The sequence below is a fragment of the Scyliorhinus canicula genome, chromosome 15, assembly GCF_902713615.1.
Source record: "Scyliorhinus canicula chromosome 15, sScyCan1.1, whole genome shotgun sequence".
Lineage (NCBI taxonomy): Eukaryota > Metazoa > Chordata > Chondrichthyes > Carcharhiniformes > Scyliorhinidae > Scyliorhinus > Scyliorhinus canicula.
Window position 1 is genome coordinate 54,423,626 of NC_052160.1, and position 20,401 is coordinate 54,444,026.

Sequence of the window (20,401 nt, forward strand, 5' to 3'; positions counted from 1 at the left end):
CGTTGTTAAAAACCCGACTGGGTTACTAACGCTCTTTAGAGAAGAACGTCCGCCAGCCTTACCTGATGTGGCCATGTGGTTGACTCTTAACTTCCCTCTGTAATGATGAGTGGTCTAGTAGGACGTTCAGTTAGAAAAGGGCAATAAATATTGGCCTTTCCAGCGACACCCACACCCCACAGAATTTTTTAAAAAGCAACTACTGTGGTGAAAGGTGTGGTGTTTTCCCACAGATGGCAGGCTGGACCTCCTGGAAGTGGATGGTGCGGTGCTGCTTGTGAATGGAGCAGGTAGGAAGTTGCACCTGGAAATATTGTTCACCAAGAGTTCATGGCGCTGGTGCCCTCTGTGAGACGCCGACGTCAGGATGACCCTATTCATTACTTTGTAGACAGTGAGGGAGTAACACTCGTTCCTGGACCCTTTACCCTCTCAGTCTCTCTTGACATTTTTAAAAAAAATTTAGAGCACCCAATTCTTTTTTCCCAATTAAGGGGCAATTTAGCGTGGCCAATCTACCTACCCTGCACATCTTTTTGGGTTGTGGTGGGGGATGGGTGAGCCCCAAGCAGACACAGGGAGAATGTGCAAACTCCATACAGACAATGACCCGGGGCCGGGATCGAACGCGGGTCTTCGGCACTGTTAGACAGCAGTGCTAACCACTGAGCCACCGTGCTGCCCTTTCTGCTAACATTTATTTAAAGTTTCCTTCAGGCACGCCCTCACAGCCACACCCAGCCTAAATATTATATTCATTTACTTGCGGAATAATAATCCTGCCTCTGTCCAAGTCAGTGAGGTTGATTTTAATGACTCTATTGTCATCTCAGTAGACTGAAATAACTCAGTAAAGATTAGCATCGATCTAAACTAGATAGACCACAAGACACCGAAGCTTAATTCATTGTCTTGTGCTACGTTAGCTAATCTAAATTAGGGCAGCACTATTAAGGGGAGGAGAGGGAGGGTGGGTTGGGGCAATGTAACTGGCCTTCATGTTCCAGGGCTACAGAGGAATTAAAAACATAAAAAGTAGTTAAGGTTCTCACTCGGTGAGAAGGTGGCATAGTTGTATTGTCACTGGACTAGTCGGCACGGTAGCACAGTGGTTAGCACTGTTGCTTCACAGCACATGGGGACCCGGGTTCGATTCCCAGCTTGGATCACTGTCTGTGCGAAGTTTGCACGTTCTCCCCGTGTCTGCGTGGGTTTCCTCCGGGTGCTACGTTCTTGTTCAGCGAATTGGACATTCTGAATTCTCCCTCACTGCACCCGAACAGGTGCCTGAGTGTGGCGACTAGGGGATTTTCACAGTAACTTCATTGTTGTGTTAATGTAAGCCTACTTGTAACATTAATAAAGTTTATTATTAATCCAGAGACCCAGGGGACCCGGGTTCGAGTCCCACCATGGTAGATGGTGAAATTTAAATTCAATAAAAATCCAGAATTAAAAGTTTAACGATGACCATGTCGTTAAAATCCCACCTGGAAATCTGTCATCCTTACCAGGCTAGCCTACATGCGATTCAGAGACCCACAGGAATGCGGTTGACTCTTAAATGGCCGAGCAAACTGCTCAGTTTAAGGATAATTAGGGATGGGCATATCTTCTGAACAAATTTTTAAAATCATCTCCTGATCCACAAAGTTAAGTGATTTGCCTCTTCCCTGAGGCGAAACCGTTACATATGCTTACAAATTAAAAAAGTTACATCAACTTTGTGATTTGGAAATGCATAAAACATTCTCACAATGCTGGTTTCACAGGCAGCATGGTTTTTGCGCTTCTAAATTCTATCACTCAAAACGTTCTGCATATTGTACTGATCCGTGCGATTAATTATATGGTTGATTTAAGCTGCGGCTAAAAATACCAAGAGTTCAAGGAAAGACCAAAACTGCAATTTTATCGCTCAAAAAGGAAAAAGAACAAAAACAGTTTGTTCAGCTTGCTGTGTAACATCACCGTGTTGCAGATTTGTTTGAAATCTAACGCAGGATTTTGAGCATCTTCACACCCTTGGAATTGGGAAGACTACGGTGCACACTTCTGCGTTAATTATGCTGGCGTGCTTAGGTCACAACAAATTGCTTCTCCCGTTGTTGGAACGCCAACTGGCAATGCCAATGTCAACTATAGGTGCTTCCCTTACTGACCTCCACCAGATTGCAGAGAGGTTAAGGTTCACCGTCATGTCTTATGCTCACTGAAAATAAGAACACGATTTGATCATCTGCAAAAGCTCACAGCTCTTTTATCAGGCTTTTGTTACATGTCTCAATATTTCCTTCTGTGATCCAGTGTCAAATTGTATCTGATTACACATCCCTGAAGTCGGCACCGTTTAATGCAACCTACATACGGCAAAAAAAGGTTTTATTTTCTCCATGCTTCCGAACCAACCGTTCCACGATATTGGGGGAAATTTAGATTGAGGCACAGTCACGCAACAGACTAACACTTCCTGCTGGTGGCTGTTAAAGTGCAAGCGGGGAAAGGTCTAATAATTGGCTGAGCCAAAAGCCTTATTGAGTGTAGGATCACTGAACTCCAACATATATGACTGTCAGTGGGAGCTTGGAGTGCTAAAATGAGAAGGCGTCACAGCATAATAATACCCAGTGGGCTGAATCTGAATGTGCTGATGGCTTCAGTTAATTGTGTCTGGTATAATAGTAATTACGGCCCTCAGCTAGCAATCCAGAGATCATGAGTCATGAAAAATATCGTGTCATAAAAACCCAACCATCTCACCAATGTGCTTTGAACGATGTCCCAGTCCAAGCACAGTTCTACATAGTTGATGTCCTGTAAAAGTGGGCCACAAGCCCCTCATTCGCCAACAAAACCTCCAAAAAGGAAAGCAACTCACCACCATTTTCTCAGGGAAACTAGGGATGTACAATAAATGCCACATTTCCTGCATTCTGAGAACGAATATGCAACAGATTCACGACCCTATGACTGAGCTCGACTATTTATGGCACATGAAAGTAAAGCAAAAATCTTTTAATGTAAGTGCCTTCAACTAGGTCAGCACTTTGGAAGAAGCTGAATTGTTTCATTGTAGAATGAAGTAAATTGAAGACTTGCATTTCAATAGAATCTGTTCACAAACTCAGGGCATCCCAAAGCACGGTACAGCCAATTAAATACTTTAGAAGTGTAGTCACTATTGTAATGTGGGAAACATAACAACTAATTTGCACATAGCAAGATCTCCCAAACAGAAATGTGATAGCGAACAGATAATCTCTCTTTAGGTATTGATTGAGAGTCAGTATTGGTCAGACGACCGATTAAACACTCCCCTGTCCATCCATGGGATTTTCATGATCCCCTGATGGGGCAGACTGAACGTTGGTTTAAAGTCCCATCTGAAAGATGACGCCTCAGACAACAAAGGTCTCCATCGGTACTGCGCTGTGTCAGTCTACATTGTGTGCTCAGGTCTGCACAGTGGGACTCGAACCTGCAGCCCTCTGACTGAAGGCGCCAGAGTGCTACCCAAAGAGTTATAGCTGACACCACGGAGAATCAGACAGCAATTTTAAAAATGTTATTCCTTTCTCAGAGTTACAAAGCCAATGCGCTGAATGGACAGGGAAAGCCCCCAATCCATCTCCCCTAATCCATCTCCTTGCTTTCTCAAAAGTTCAAATCAAATTCAACCCCACAAAAGAGATACTAGATCCAAGCTGACTAGAACAAGCATCACACCTGATCTCGGGCTTGATCCTACCCTTGATCTTAGCTAATAGGAAGAGAAGCGATCAGAGGTTATTTACAAACACCTCCAAATCGATTTGAAATCTGTTCCAATTGTAGGAGCTGATGCAGTTATATTATACCAGCCATTGTGTTGCACCTTAGTAGATGCATGTATGGAACATAATCGAACTGTGAATGATTATTGAGTTCAAGAAAACAGTTCAACCTCAAGAGGTTAGAATTCTTTCGGAAATGCCTTAAATGGCTGATGGGAATTGAAGAGTCACACACTATGCAGTAATTGTTGTCTTGATCCAATTATCATTCACTAGGTCACACGGCATGCTGAACTTTAAAACAGGCATGTTACATATTGCTTGAGTAAATTTAAAATTGGGATTGGATCCTTTATTTAGAGCTAGCTTGGTTACAGCTCGAAGATTTCAGCAGCCAAGGAAGCTAAACTGTAACCACTGGTGGTATTTACATCTGCATTCTATCCCTTCAATCAGGAACACAAAATTGGGCAATTCTAAATACCTTCCAGTCTCCGTGGCTATAAACAGATCATCTAAAATTACTCTTGAGCAGTAACTAGTTTTTGAAGCTAATTAGCTTGCATCATACATCACAAAGTGTATCTTTCTCAACTATTTTTTTTACACCTTTAAATAGACTCGGAAGTTGGCTGCAATTCAGGACGGATTAGGTCTACTCGATAAACCAGCATGCAACCTGGTGAGGGAAACACTGAGGGTGGAATTCTCCAGTCCCCCAGCTGCATGTTTCTCAGCGGTACCCCCATTCACTGGCAGCGGGATTCTCTACTCCCGCTGCTTGTCAATGGGATTTTCCCTTTGAAGCCACCCAATGCCACTGGGACAGTGGTGCGCTCCCAGCGGGAAAAGAGAATCCCAATGGCCGGCAAATTCCGGCCCGAATTACTTCCAGTGAATCATGAAGGGTATTGATCGGGTAAGTAGGGAGAGTCTAAATCAAGAGAGGATCAGTGCAAGAGGACACAGATGTAAGGTCATTGGCGAAGGAACCAGAGGGGAAGGCAAGGAGAATTGTTTATACGTAGCGATTTGTTGAGATTCGGAGGGCAGTGCCCGAGTGAAAGCAGATTCAGTGGTAACTTACAAGGATGGAGCTGGTGACGGCAGATTTAAAGTACTAGCTGAGTTTATCGTGCAGAGGGCCAACTTGGACATGAAGGGCCAAATGGCCTCCTTCTGTGCTGCAACAATTCTATGGCTCCACTCTATTCAATTGCTGCAGTCGTTTCTACTCCAGCAACAAAATGTGATGTCCCAGCCAGTTACATCGCAACCAGTGGTGGATTTAATGTAATTATGAGAGAGGGTATTTTGTTTTCTGCGTAATAGCAAAGTGATTTAATTGTGTTTCTATGGAAACTTTGCTTTACCCAGGAGACACACTCTTAGGTTCCAGTCAGTCACAGGAACATTCTGTACCTTAAATCTGAGAAGCTGGGTTATGATGAAGCTGTACCAATCAAAACTTCTGTTCGGAGTATTTTATTGAAATCAACTAACTGTTGGTTAAGATCCCGAATTTCAAAATATTAGAGAAGAGATTCATACGAATGAAGCAGAGGCACGTGATACATTCTAGTAATAGATGTACGAAGCAAGGATTCCTGGTTACAATCCTTTTTTTAAAATTCCAATTAATGGGCAATTTACCTACCCTGCACAAATTTGGGTTGCAGAGGTGAGACCCACGCGACACGGGGAGAATGTGCAAACTCCACACAGACAGTGACCCGGGGTTGGGATTGAACTGCCTCGGCGCCGTGAGGGCAGCAGTGCTAACCATTGCACCCATTGTGCCACCCTCATGGTTACGGTTCTTGGGTCTCGCTGTGGTTTTCCGGGATATCAGTTGGTTTATTAAGAAATATGGAAAGTGATGCTGAACCTCAGAAAACAACGATTCTAAAAGTCCAAACAAGTGAAAAGGTTAACACCAGTGGTAATATGGTTCAAGGATGTCTTGAGATGGGAAATGGCCTGATGTTTAGGAGTCTTCCTCGGACCCCATAACACCCCCTCCCCCTCCTCAAATGAACGCTTGAACGGCTGAGATGTTGCCCATTAGGCGCCAGCCTTCATTGAGTTGTGCCATTCGCTTCTCTCGAGTCTTAGACAGTTGTGGGTTCAGACCGATGAGCAGGTAATCACGTGACACGACTGAGAGAGTATGGACTATCAGAGGTACCATCTTTCAGATGTTAAACAAAGGTTCCGTCTACCCTTTCTGATGGATTTAAAAGATCCCCACTTTGAAGAAAAGAGAGGAAGTTTTCCGTGTCTGACATTTACCCCATGACAAACAACACTAAAAATAGATTATTTAGTTATTATCCCATTGCAATCAACAGGAGCTTGCTTTTTCCACAATATGTACCATAATGCAGAAGTATTTATTTGGCTGTAAAGCGATCTGGGGAGGCCCGGGGCCATGAAAGGCGTTGAATAAATACTAGCCTTTTCTTATTTTAGTCATATCACACAGTATTTTCAATTCAACAATTTCACAGTAATGTAGCGCATAGTGATGCTAGATACCAAAAATAGCAACCACATACCAAAAATACTGAGGATGGTCAATTGTGTAAGCTTCGTGGCGAAGAACAAAACAATGGCATCATTCATTCCAGTATTGTTGCTCAGAACTCATTGTTCCACCAGAATGAAACATTGCAATCAAAATCAGTCCTTTCCCAATTCCCACCCCCAGGGATTATTTGGCCATTGTACTGAAAGTTGTTTTATGGTGAAACAATCTGGGGACTTTTGGTTCGCAAAATAACTGTTTTGCAACAGCATGCAAATTCAACGTGCTTTTTAACATAAACCTTTTGAAAAAAAAATCAATTCATTCCGTAGCTAAGTATAGAACCTGGAAATCTAGCTCTTCTAACCAAACGTTTTGGTTACTTGCCTTTTAAACCCTTACATGTCTCATTGTCCAATTGTTTGCTAACTCACCTTTGAAATGCTTTGGGACATATTTTTACTACGTTAATGGCACAACATAAATGCAAAACGTGCACGCACATACATATACATACAGTACACAATTCAGAAATCCTGTAACTTTAAAACAATGGGCGGAATTCTCTCAGCCTGGGGCTGGGCCGGAGAATCCCCGCGACCGCCGTGAATCGCGCCACGCCGCCCCAACGTGATTCTCCGCAGAGCACAGAATCACCGCCATTGGTGCTGCCGTGGTTGGCGCAGCGCCGGTCGGGGGCGCCCGGGATGAGCCGAGCGGCCATCGTAAAAAACCCGAGTCCCGCCGGCGCTGTTCACACCTGCTCTCAGCCGGCGGAAACTCAGCATGGAAGGATCGGGGGGCAGCCTGTGGAGGGGGCAGGGGGAGTCCGATCCTTGGGGGGGTGGGGTCCGATGTGGCCTGGCCCGCGATCGGGGCCCACCGATCGGCGGGCCGACCTCTTTGGCCAGGGGGCCTCCTTTCTTCTGCGCTGGCCCCTGTAGCCCTGCGCCATGTTGCGTTGGGGCCGGCATGTTGAAGAGAGCCACTGCGCATGCGCGGTCCCCACAGTGCTCAGTTCATGCCAGGATCAGCAACTGGAGCGGTGTGGTCCGCTCCAGTGCCATGGTGGCCCCCTATAGAAGCCAGAATTGTTGATCCTGAGGCCGTGTTGACGCCGTCGAGAAATGCGACGGCATTTCCGACAGCGTCAACACTCAGCCTCAGGATCACGGAATCCCACCCAATAGATTCTTTAACAAATTTTTCTTTCCCCAGAGGAAAGACAAAGTTGGTTTTAAACAAGTATTTACTGCTGAGTGCCACAGACCCTGGTAGTGGGATACATCCACTTCGCATATGGTTTAGTGGAAGGTATTTGAAAGTCTAATCAAATCGCTTTCTTTCTGTTAATAATCCAGCGTGCCAGTAAGATTAACGTTAAACTTTTCCCCAATTGTTTCACATTAACCTACTGATTGGAAGCGACATTAATCACATCTTGGGAAATTGGCCAATAGCATTAGCACAACTGTGAACTCCACTCACTTCCCCCACTCCAACATCATATGAAAATGCAGGATAAACCTGTTTAGTATCAACGGTAACGATCGCACCTCAGAGTCCTAAAGCCATGTGTTCAAGGCTCTATTCCAGCACTGAGCACATATGTTGATACAGAAGGGGCATCGGAACAGGAGTTGGCTATTCAACGTCTTCAACTTGTTCCACCATCCAAAGAGACCTGTTACTTCATTCCATTCTCATGCCTTGGCTGCGTATTCCTTAACGCCTTTGGTTAGCAAAGATATCCATGAATCTCAGATTTTAAAATCAATTAAATTAGCATTTACTGCTTTTCAGAATTCCACCACCCTCTGACTATAGCACTGTTGTTTCACTGCGCCAGGGTCCCAGGTTCGATTCCCGGCTTGGGTCACTGTATGTTCAGAATCTGCACGTTCTCCCTGTGTCTGCGTGGGTTTCCTCCGGGTGCTCCAGTTTCCTCCCACAAGTCCTGAAAGACGTGCTTGTTAGGTGAACTGGACATTCTAAATTCTCCCTCTGTGTACCCGCACAGGGGTCGGAATGTGTCGACTCTGGGCTTTTTGCAGTAACTTCATTTGCAGTGTTAATGTAAGCATACTTGAGACAATAAAGATTATTAAGATTAAGACCAGGTCTTTCCTAAATCTCTCCCAGCTCTGATTTTAAGCCATTCAGCGGTGGACACTCCCAACTACAGAAACAAAATTCTCTCCATCTGCCTCATCAATTCCTTTCAAAGTCCAAAAAACTTCCATGAAATCACCCATTAATACAAATTTTGAAGGACTCCAAGCCTAATATAATGTAATCTCCCTCTCTGAAAATACTCTTTGGAGTCCTGGCAAGGTGAATCTGCATGGCACCTCTTCTATCCCTGTACCCAGACGATCCTTCCACCTCCCCATTTCCCCCTGATGGCGGTCTTTAAATGAAGAGAATGTGTTTCAAATGGCAGGGAAATCAAAAACTAGCAATCATAAATGTAAAAACGTCACTAATAAATCCAAAGAATTCAGGAGAAATGTCCTTACCCAGAGAATAGGGAGAATGTGGAACTCGCACCTCAAGGAGTAAATGAGGTAAATGGCGTAGATGTACCCAATTGAAAACTACATAAGCGCATGCAGAATATGGAGGAAGATATAGCTGGTTAGATGAAGAGAGGTGGGGAGAAGCTTGTGTGGAACTGGCATTGATGAATTATGTTAATTTTTTGATTCCGTAGACACAATGTAACTCAAAGTAAACTCACTGAGGCTGAGATTTAAAAGCGATTTTCATCGGGAGATAAATGAGGAAATGTTGGTGTAACTATTTGTCTTTTCATATACTGTGCTCTTTAAGTATATATTAACAATATAAATATAAAAGCAACAATTTTAAAAAATAAATTTAGAGTACCCAATTCATTTTTTCCAATTAAGGGAGCAATTTAGCGTGTTCAATCCACCTACCTTGCACATCTTTGGGTTGTGGGGGCGAAACCCATGCAAACATGGGGAGAATGTGTAGACTCCACACGGACAGTGACCCAGAGCCGGGATTGGATTGGATTGGATTGGATTTGTTTATTGTCACGTGTACCGAGGTACAGTGAAAAGTATTTTTATGCAAGCAGCTCAACAGATCATTCAGTACATGGAAGAAAAGGGAATTGAACAAAATTCAAGAAAATACATGAGAATACATAATAGGGCAACACAAGATCTTATAGTTTCAGTAAGTTCACCTCTCATTCTCCTAAACCCCAATGGGGTATAGGCCCAACCTATTCAATATTTCTTCATAAGATAAGCATCTCAGCCCAGGAATTAGTTGAGTGAACCTCCTCTGAACTGCTTCGAACATGGAATCCCTACAGTGCAGAAGGAGGCTGTTCAGCCCATCCAGTCTTTACTGACCCTCTGAAAGATAACCATAACCAGACTCCCGCTTAATCCCTGCAACCCCGTAACCTCACCTAACCCGCACAACCCTGGACACTAAGGGGAAATTTAGTATGGCCAAGCCACCTAACCTTTCCTAAATCGAACCTGGGACCTCGGCGCCATGAGACTGCAGTGCTATCACTGCGCCACCGTGCTGCCTTAAAAGCAACAAATCTGAAGTAAATCTAGGTATAGCAAATTACATTGTTTGATATGGAGTCCTTCACTGTAACAGGCAATAAAAGCCCTATCCTGGAATATTAACATTTCTTTAACCCCCAGACACTGACTTTGCATTCTTTTCATGCACCTACAGTTTATTGAGCCTTTTGTTTTGTTTTGTGTTAGATATAGACGGGATTTTCCAGCCGTATCCGCCTGCCAGGCGACTGGAAATTCCCGCCCAAGGTTAATGGACCTTTACATGGTCCGCGTCCCAATCATAACGTTCTTGCGGCGGGCGGGGTGGGAGAATCCACCCTGAAAACAAAATGCACTATTTTACTCAAAGTCCTGTTACAATAACTATAATATAGATATTTAGCTGCAGGTTTCAACCTAAAGAAAGCCTGGTCAGCAGACAGGAGATGATTAGCATGTTTAGCATCTGGTCACTATTCACTTGATGATAATAATAATCTTTATTAGTGTCGCAAATAGACTTACATTAACACTGCAATGAAGTTACTGTGAAAATCCCCTAGTTGCCACATTACGGCGCCTGTTCGGTTACACAGAGGGAGAATTCAGAATGTCCAGATTACCTAACAGCAAGTCTTTCAGGACTTGTGGGAGGACACCAGAGCACCCGGAGGAAACCCATGCAGACACAGAGAGAACGTGCAGACTCTGCATAGACAGTGAGTCAAGCCGGAGATCGAGCCTGAGACCCTGGTGCTTGAAGCAACAGTGCTAACCACTGTGCTACTATGCCACCCATGAACCTTGCTCACTCAAAATCTCACAAATGGAATCACCTAAATGACCAAATTCTGACTCTACTTTTCCAATTTTTCATGCTGGTCAAGGTCGCGACAGTGGCAGCAATGATATCTTATAGGGGAGGGTGAATAATCAAGTCAAATTATAAACGGATCTAAATGATGAGAGGTGTTTAGTGACAGAAATTGTGAACCAATTGTATTGAACGAGGCAAAATTCATTACAGCAAAGGCTGACTGCAACTCTATTGCAGTAAACAGGGCTGATTAATTTGTTGGAACAAGACAGATTGCAGGACCATTACAATAAATAATCTGGTTCAATATGGTATGAAAAATGACATACTTTATTACAAAGTGGTTCAAAAATAATTTGATAGACAGTGCCAAGTCATGATGGCATACAGCTGGTAGTCTCTGGGTCCTTACTAACTGGAGTCGACACATGGCCACTCTAGGAGTTGTTCACAGTTGGTAAAGACCTGGGAAGAGAAGGGAATCTTGACCATGGATGGTGTATGGTATAAGGAAGCCTCTGTTGAAGCAAATCGGATGAAATTAATGTAAATCCACATCTTTAGAGACTCAGGAGGGCATCAAAGCAACTCAAATACAGGCAAAGTACACAGCAAGGGATCAATCATGTTTTCCATGAAATGTGTACTCTAGGTGCGAGTTACAAAAGTCTAATGCTATTCAGGAAGGCTGAAAAATAAAATGAGGTTCACATTTCAGAGTACAGGAAGTGAGTTTGCTTTTACTGTGGAGCTCCGGGTTCACATCACAGTGGCCTCTACCTCAACACCTCAGGCAATTCATCTTCTTTCCTGACCAATTCCCAGAACAAGTGCCAGCCGTGGCTCAGTGGTAACACTCTCACTGCTGAGCCAGGCGATTGTGAGACCAGGGACTTGAACGTGTAATCTCCAGGGACACCCCAGGGCAGTACGGAATGAGTGCTGACCGTCGAGAGGTGCCCTCTTTCAGATAAAGTGTTAAACCCAGGCCCTGTCCATGTTCTCAGGTGTATGTAAAAGATCCCACTGACTATTCCAAAAAGAAAAACCCACGGCACTTCGCCCTGATGTCCTGGCCAATATTGATCCCTTAACCTCAACAAATATCACTGAAATAGATTGTCTGTTCATCATCACATTGTTGCGTATGGGATCTTGCTGTGCACAGATTTCCCAGATTACGGCCGTGACTACACTTTAAAAGTATCTTACTGGCTGCTTGGAGGGGTGTGATATGGTGAGAGATGTGCAGAAAACGCAAGTCCTTTTTACCTTCTAAGCTACATGTCGGTCTTCAGGAGGCATTAACCAGAGAATATTCCATCCAGGTAAACAAGATTGGAACATGAATTATACTCAGGAAATTCTAAATAGTTTATCTGAATTAATGGAGCTTGGGGTTAAAGCAGGAATATTCTTTAACTGGGGTAAATAGTTTTTAAGTTGAATGGTTGTTCTCATTGTCCTCAGGCGCTGTAATCACAGCCAGTAATGCCCAATAAGAATAATTGGACAATCATTCGTTAGCAGCATGAGAAAGACATTCTGCAGAATGTGACGGCTGCAAAGTCTCTACTGGCCTATTGTACTGACAGTTTCCTCAAATCATTGGATTTGGACAATCAGCCATTATATATTGTATTTCTAAACTGGTTAAATGGTTGTTTGCACCATTGGTGCTACTGATATGTAGCATATGAAACAAGTGCCTATGCGCTACATCTCCTCCTTCGAAAACAACTAGGGTCGAGTCAGGAAAAGTGGTGAAAGGCAATTAGAGAGGTTCAGCTCAACTATTGTGACGTGGGCCAGACATTCTGAAAGCAATAAGAGCAAAAAGCATGAGAGGGATTTTATTTGTATGAATAATCTTGCTGACCCGATGAGATGCATCAAATGATGAAAGACAATATCATAATATCGAGCTCAAGCACACTATAAGTAACCTTAGATCATCCTCGTGTACTTTCCACCAGTTGGCTGGATAGGATGTCATTGTCAGAAGCCTTTGAGAATCAGGTCACCTGCCCCAGTGGATCAACACAGGCACAAAGCCAGGAAGGAAAAAGAATGTTTTTTTAAAAATTACAATCGTCATTTCAATGCGAGTGTTACAATACCCTCAACAATGCAATGAATGCACCATTGGAAGGGATCAAAGCAAAGTGGGAGGAAGAGTTGGGAGAGGTTATAGAGGAGGGGTTGTGGTGTGAGGTGCTCCAGAGAGTGAATGCCTCCACCTCGTGCGCGAGGTTGGGGCTGATACAGCTGAAGGTGGTATACAGAGCACACCTCACGAGGGCGAGGATGAGCCGATTCTTTGAAGGAGTAGAAGATGTGCGTGAACGTTGTGGGGATTACTGGAAGGAGGTTTTTAGGGTAATTTCTAAAGTGGTGCACGTGAAACTGGACCCGGGCCCCCGGGTGGCCAAATTCGGGGTGTCGGACCAGCCAGGGTTGGAAATGGGTACGGAGGCAGATGTTGTCGCCTTTGCCTCATTGATCGCCCGAAGGCGGATCCTGATGGGTTAGAGAGCAATCTCTCCACCCTGTGCCCTGGCGTGCCGGGGGGACCTGTTGGAATTCTTGACTCTTGAGAAGGTTAAGTTTGAACTGAGGGGAAGGATGGAGGGTTTCTACAATTCATGGGCATTATTCATCATGCACTTTCAAGAAGTGGATAACATCGAACATTAGTTGGGGGGGTGGGTGGGAGGGTTGGGGGGAGGGGAGTGGTGTGTGTTGATGGTGACTATGGGTGATTCCTGATTCCTTTTTGTTATTTTTTTATGTGATCATGCGGGCTACTGTTTGGGGTTTGTTGGGAGGATGGGATCATTGTTATTGATATGGGAATTGACATATTTGTTACTGATTATTGTTGGTGGGTGTAAATTTGGGAGAAAATGTGAAAAAGGAGGAGAATAATGAAATATTTTTTTAAAAATGCAACGAGTGGAGAGTGGGACAATCTGATATGCTCTTGCAGAGTGCCGGCGCAGACTCAATGGGCTGAATGGTCTCCTTCTTTGATGTAACCATTCGATTAGTCTATCAGTCTATTAGGGCTGATTGTCAAAAGCTTGATCAAAGAAGTAGGTTTTAAAGAAAGAGATGTAGAGAGGGACAGAGGTGTCAGGAGAGAATTTCAAAGCTCAGTAACTGAAGGCACAGCTTTCATGGGTGTAGTAGTTAAAGTTGGGGATGTAAAAGCAACGTAAGCAAGGGGCGGCACAGTAGTTAGCACTGCTGCCTCACAGCGCCAGGGATCCGGGTTCAATTCCGGCCTCGGATGACTGTGTGGATTGTTTGCACTTTCTCCCCGTGTCTGCGTGGATTTCCTCCGGGTGCTCCGGTTTCCTGCCACAATCCCACAATCCAAAAATGTGCAGGTTAGGTGGATTGGTCATGCTAAATTGCTCCTTAGTATCCGAAACGTGGGGTTACTGGGTTACAAGGATGGGGTCGAGGTGCTGGCCTAGGTAGGGTATTCTTTCCAAGGGTCGGTGCAGACTCGATGGGCTGAATGACTTCCTCCTGCACTGTAGAGTTTCTATGATTTGGAAAGAAATGCAAAAAAAAGAATTTGACTCTGTTAACGGCTCATGTCAGCGTAGCCTCAGAGTGTTAGGACAAAACTTCACAAGTACACTTGCACATGTATCGGGTGTAGTTGATATGTTTCATTAAAAAAATTATGGCATATTAATATTTTAAATCTTTACGTTTTCTCATTGGCTCTATGGGTTAAGTGAGTTATAATGTGTGTCACTGAGCCGGCCACAGATGATCCTTGACCTGTTCCATTCTCGCTGGCCCGGACAGAAAAAGGAGAAAGAACAACAACTTATTTATATGGTGCCATTAACATTAAAAAAAACAATTACAAGGAACTTCGCAGGAGCATTACAAAGAAAACTCTGACACTGAGTCACGTAAGCTGGTATTAGGGCAGATAGAGCCCAAAGCTGAGTCAAAGAGATAGATCTTAAGCAGTATCTTAATATTGGGAAGAGTGTTAGACATAGATTTAGGAAGGGAATTGCACAGCTTAGGGTCTAGGCAGCTGAAGGCATGACCACCGACTAAAATCCGGGATGCTCAAGAAGCCAGAATTGGAGGAGTGCTGAAATCTTAGAGGGTTAAAGGGCTTGGGGGGGGGGGGGGGGGGGGGGGGGGATTACAGAGATAGGGAGAGGCGAGGCCATGCAGAGATTTAAAATGATGGAAGTGTTCAAATTGGAGCATTGCTTAATCAGGAGCCAATGTAGGTTAGTGGGCATGGAGCTGATGGGTGAACTGGAGTTGGTGCAAGTTTTGGTTGACCTGAAATTTAAGCAGAGTCAAATGTGAGAAGGTGGGCCAGGACAGCACCAAAATAGTCAAGTCTCAAGGAAGCGAAAGATAGCGGTGAGGGCTTCTGCAGCAGATGAGCTGAGGCAGGGATGGAGTCAAGTGACGTTACGGAGTTGGAAATAGGCAATCTTAATGATGGCGCAGGTATAGGAGCAGGATTTTTTTTAATAATTCATGGGCTGTGGGTGTCACTGGCTAGGTCAGCATTGGGGCTGTTTAACACTGAGCTAAATTGCTGGCTTTGAAAGCAGACCAAGCAGGCCAGCAGCACGGTTCGATTCCCGTAACAGCCTCCCCGAACAGGCGCCGGAATGTGGCGACTAGGGGCTTTTCACAGTAACTTCATTTGAAGCCTACTCGTGACAATAAGCGATTTTCATTTCATTTCTTGCCGGTCCCTAATTGCCTTTGAAAAGGTGCCGATGAGTCTCGTCGTGAGCGCGAGTCTCGTGGGGAGGGATAGAGAAGAAATGTACCCCAAATTCTGACTTTCTAGATCTTTACTTGGCAATCACACAAGCTTATTTGTCTGAATGTAAGCCTAATTTTAAGACGCCCAAAGGCTTTCAGCGTCAAAAGAGTTGAAGTCAGCTGCGTTAAAAAAAAATTGTTTTCAACCAATGGAGTCAAAGTACACTTCAATCCTGTAATCATTCCCTTCAACTGTTCTGTGCTCACTTGGCACAAAAAGGGGAAGAGTTTGTGTGTTATCTGCCAAACCAACCTTAAAATATTTATGACTCATTAACAGAGAAAAATAACACATACACACACACAGACACAGCCTCAAGTGCCAGCTGATAGCGAGAGTGAAGAATGGAAAACCAGCACTGACAGGAAAAAGCCTTACTTCCGTTCAGTGTCAGGTTCACTGTCGTCTATGTTAAACCGGTCAGAAGTAAAGGTCGATGGCAACGCATTTAAGCTACAGCACCCGTAAGCACGGACAGAAGAGACACGTGTTGGAAATTTTGAGGGATTAAAATGATCAAACCGGACGCACCTCCTGGACAGGTAATAAACATTCGCCACTCTCTGGTTACATTTGCTGGTAGCTTAGACCTGGAGTGGCAGCACATGTTTAAGCGACGGCACAGCAGGACCGGGAGGTTAACATTTCCTGTGGTTACTTCTACCTGTGGTTACTGCTACAGCAGGTTCAATTTGTTCACTTGACTGGCAACTTATTTCAAATTATAACATTCACTGGTGCCCAGTGAACAAGGGAACACGTTATACGAATTTCTGATTTGCAAACAACAAACTAGCTGACTGAACTATTGTGGTAATGTGCGGATGTACCAATGAGTGTTGAATGAGAAATTAAGTCAGAGCGACAGCAGGCAGGAAATTGAAATGCAATCTTTATTGTTTGTGATGCCTGATCAGCACTTAACAATTGTGCACATTCCTTGTCTTATTTGCTATCAGAAAAGCAGCTATTGTGGTTTAGTTTAACATGTTTTTCGTTCATCCCGAAAATACGTGCTTCCTCCAGGCATTGAACAACAGCATTTTACAGTTCTGTGAGTTTGTGTGCAGAAGTGACACTTCGTGTTCACCATCGCAATATCAGTCGTCAATCATCCACCACGACTTAATACTTCTTGTATTGCCGTTAGATGTATCTTTTGTGCCACTTTAAATATGTTACACACCACAGTTTTGTGTAAACCACAAAAAAATGTTCTATTTAAATATTTACCTCCTCCAAGTGGTTAACGGCTATGCCGAGGAGAGAATATTTTGTTCAGGAATTAAATTTTAAGAAATGCCACCAAAAAAGAAATCAGGTCTGAGTTGACTATAACTATGCATCATATTGCTGCATCACTTGATTTACAGACTGGTTAAAGGCTGCTAAAAGGAGAGTCAGTCAACTGGAATCCCAAGAATAAAGGCAGTCAGAATGGTCCATCAGTACTCACATTCAAAGTTCCCTTGAGGGAAGTACTTACTTGGGTGAGGGACTGAAAGGCTGCTTAATCCAGCACTCCAGCGGATCGTCACTGTAACAAGTGAAAGGGGCAATCTGTACACATTAACATTTTCCTCCCTATACCTTTCTGCCTCGCTATCTCTCGTCCCTTCCTTAAAACCAACCTCTATGACCAGCACCTGCCCTACCATCTCTTTATGGGCTCAGTGTTAAATCTTGCCTGGTAACAATACTGTGACGTGCTTTGGGGTAATTTACTGTGTTAAAAGGTGTCATATAAATGCAAGTTGTTGTTGAAAACATGGAGCCCTTACAGTCCACAAAGTTGTCTGTTTTTTTTATAAAAGAAATGATTTATTGAGCCACAATGGTCTTGATTGATATATCTGCCTGCCTTGTGGGAGAAATCGAGGTTTTGTTAAAAATGTAAATTTTTGTTAAAAATCTTGTGGGAAGCAACTGTTATTTTATTTTGTGATTCAGATTCACATGAGTGGGATCTGTGGTCAGAGCCTCGTGTTAGCTCGTGTCAAAGTGGGAGTTATTGTAAAGTTAAAAATGATTCTTACTTCATGAGTTTCACAAGAAACCATGAAAGCAGAAATGGCAACTTCTAACAGGCTGAATATATTTAAATTGATTTTGACCACTAATGGCGCAACTGAAAGCTCTGAGTTCAGCCCTAAATATGACCTATAACAATCCAGTTGCACTGAGGACCCGGTTTCGATCCCAGCCCCGGGTCACTGTCCGTGTGGAGTTTGCACATTCTCCCGTGTCTGCGTGTGTCTCACCCCCACAACCCAAAAATGTGCAGGGTAGGTGAATTGGCCATGCTAAATTGCCCCTAAATTGGAAAATAAAAATAAAAATAACAGTCCATGTAACGCTGATTTCTGAATTCAAACAGGCAACTAGCAACAATAAAGGCCCCATGACCAATAGTTAATCCATCCATTTTAATAATCTCAAATATCTAAACTCCTTAGATGAAAAATCATTTCTGGGCAATTTTTTTTTTACACTTTACATTCTTTTGTAGTTAGCTATATTTTGCTTCCTTGCCCTTTCTCCCTGTGCTTTCCAGTATTCTTATGGTAGTCTTAGACCTCCTCCATCGTCTCTCTGAAATTGGAGGGACACGATAAGAACTCAGGGCAGACTCTTTTCTTCCCAAATTGGCTTCATCTAGCACTCGGCCGCAGCTGAGCAACTCACAATGTCGACAATTGACAGAGACAACCTCACGCCAAGAGGTAAAATCTTAGGGTTCTGCTGCGGATCTCTTGACATCATCATTACCGCTCCCCTTTCCAAGCTCAATTGTCTCCAGCATGTCAAATGGGAGGGCAGGTTTCCATTTCCCAAAGGATATTAGTGCACAAGCTGGATCATTGTGCAGCTTTCCTGCACACTCCCGTCTCATGTTATCCTGTAACTTACTTCAATTCATAGCTTGCCGTGGTGGGATTCAAACACCCTCCCTCTGGCTTGGTAGTCCAGTCCCACACTCACTACACTCTCCTACTCCCACAGTGTGATAATTGCGATGAATGGATACAATGGGATTGTCACCAGGCAGCAATCTAAGCAATGTGCACTTTTTGATGCGTTATCACATCAAAACATTTCAAAGCATTTCACACAATGAATTTCTTCTAAAATGAAAATGGGCATTAGTGGGCCTACGGGCGGCACAGTAGCACGGTGGTTAGCACCGTTGCTTCACAGCTCCAGGGTCCCAGGTTCGATTCCAGCCTTGGGAGTCTGCACTTTGTCCCCGTGTCTGCGTGGGTTTCCTCCGGGTGCTCTGGTTTCCTCCCACAGTCCAAAGATGTGCGGGTTAGGTGGATTAGCCATGCTAAATTGCCCTTAGTGTCCAAAAATGCTGGGTGGGGTTACTGGGTTACAGGTAGAGGCGTGGACTTGGGTAGGTGCTTTTTCAGAGGCCGATGCAGACTCGATGGGCCGAATGGCCTCCTTCTGCACTGTAAATTCTATGAAAGTACAGCAATGAGATAAACGTTTTAGGAGGTTATGGTGGAGGTACAAGTCAGGCTGAAAGATATTTTTATGGAGAAGTGGAAGCTAAGTAAAAGTAAAACAATCAGCAGAATGAATCTTGAAACTCATTCTGTGATGAATTGCGGACCCATTCATTCCTGATGAAAAGCTTTACGTCAGCAAAAACTCCCAGAAGAGTCACTTCCAGCCTCCATCCCAAAAAGTGGTATGATGAGAAAGGAATATTAAAGAACACCAGGCAGACAGCTAGTTTATCAGCTTATTGTTCACTTATCAAAGTCAAACCAATACAAAAAAGAGAGTGGATCATTATGATTAATAAAACTTGGCTTGTTCTGAAATACGCTTTCACAACAAAGGTATAGGCTAGAGTCGGCTTCTATCAACATGGATACTATAATATGGGGAGTATTGTAGAAGAATGGATAATATGACTCGACATGTTCCAAACAACATCTGTTAAAGCCATCAAACTCTTTTGATTTTGATGCAGGGCAATGAAGCCTGCAAGCAGTTATCAGTGTAAATGAATTATTTCCCGTAAGAGGATTGGTTCAAGAATACCTTCCCAGCAGGTAGTTTACACAGCTCAGTTAACATTGCTGGAAACACGAATTTGGAGATTATATACTGATGGTTTAACCAAAGGAATACCTCCGTTTTTGCGGCTACTCCCTCTCTGCTGCATCAAACTCTGGTACAGGGTCTGAAAAACCTTAACCCAATCAGGCAATTTGTAACGGCCTAGCATATCTCGTGATCTAGAATTATAAAGCACAGAACGAGGCCATTTGGTGCATCATGCCGGCGCTGGCTTTACAGTATAATCCGTGGCCTTACCCCATAACCCTACAAATTTCTTTTTGTCCCCTAATATCTCATGATTTGGTGTAGTTTGTTTTCTGCCAAAGCATTTGTGGAGCACCTTGGGATATTTTGCTATCATAAAGGCGCTAGATAAATGCAGCTTGTTGTTCTTCATGGGTTTAATTTGTGCCCCTCTGCTATACTGGTGACTGTAGGGGTTGGTGAATTCACATGGTTACGCAAGAACCACGTGACGGAATGTGATCTGCTGCACAAATTTAACTTTTGATAGCACAAATCAAATGTTCCCAATAACTGATTTGATTCTGGCATGTCCATACGGGTCTGTTTGGATTACTTTGTCGCAAACAGCAGATAGCGAAGTCTGCTCGTAGGAGCGCCTGAAAATTCTTTGTCGCAAAAGATTAAAAGTCACGCGCTCTACTTTCAGGCGACCGGCTTCTGCATTTCTGACCAGCTTTACGAACAGCAGGCCAAGGGCAGGGTCTGTAGGAATGGGATAAGAGTTGCAGCATCGAGCGCTACCATGAGAATGGACTGAGGAAAGCTCATTAACCGCACTGTTAATCCTACCAATGC

At 43.8% G+C, this 20,401-nt stretch overlaps 2 protein-coding genes and 1 long non-coding RNA gene across 10 annotated transcripts in view; 1 reads left to right on the forward strand and 2 right to left on the reverse strand.

Annotated features, from left to right (window-relative positions):
- LOC119978050 (uncharacterized protein C7orf50) overlaps window positions 1-20,401 on the reverse strand; it is a 431,834-nt gene that overhangs the window by 101,388 nt on the left and 310,045 nt on the right. The gene's annotated exons all lie outside the window — the stretch shown is intronic.
- LOC119978047 (probable G-protein coupled receptor 146) overlaps window positions 1-20,401 on the forward strand; it is a 102,272-nt gene that overhangs the window by 74,496 nt on the left and 7,375 nt on the right. Inside the window, exon 1 of one of the 8 annotated variants that reach the window (XM_038819392.1) lies at window positions 264-290. The exons of 6 other annotated variants lie outside the window; for them this stretch is intronic. The gene's annotated coding sequence lies outside the window, so the exon portion shown is untranslated. Of the gene's footprint in view, window positions 1-263; window positions 291-15,621; window positions 16,045-20,401 lie in introns of those variants that run through there. One more of the 8 variants, XM_038819390.1, reaches the window with a different exon arrangement.
- Window positions 10,991-16,162, reverse strand: LOC119978052. The gene is made up of 2 exons (XR_005463358.1): window positions 16,034-16,162; window positions 10,991-11,192 (listed from the first exon to the last, which is right to left on the reverse strand). It is a non-coding gene; the product is annotated as an uncharacterized LOC119978052 (long non-coding RNA).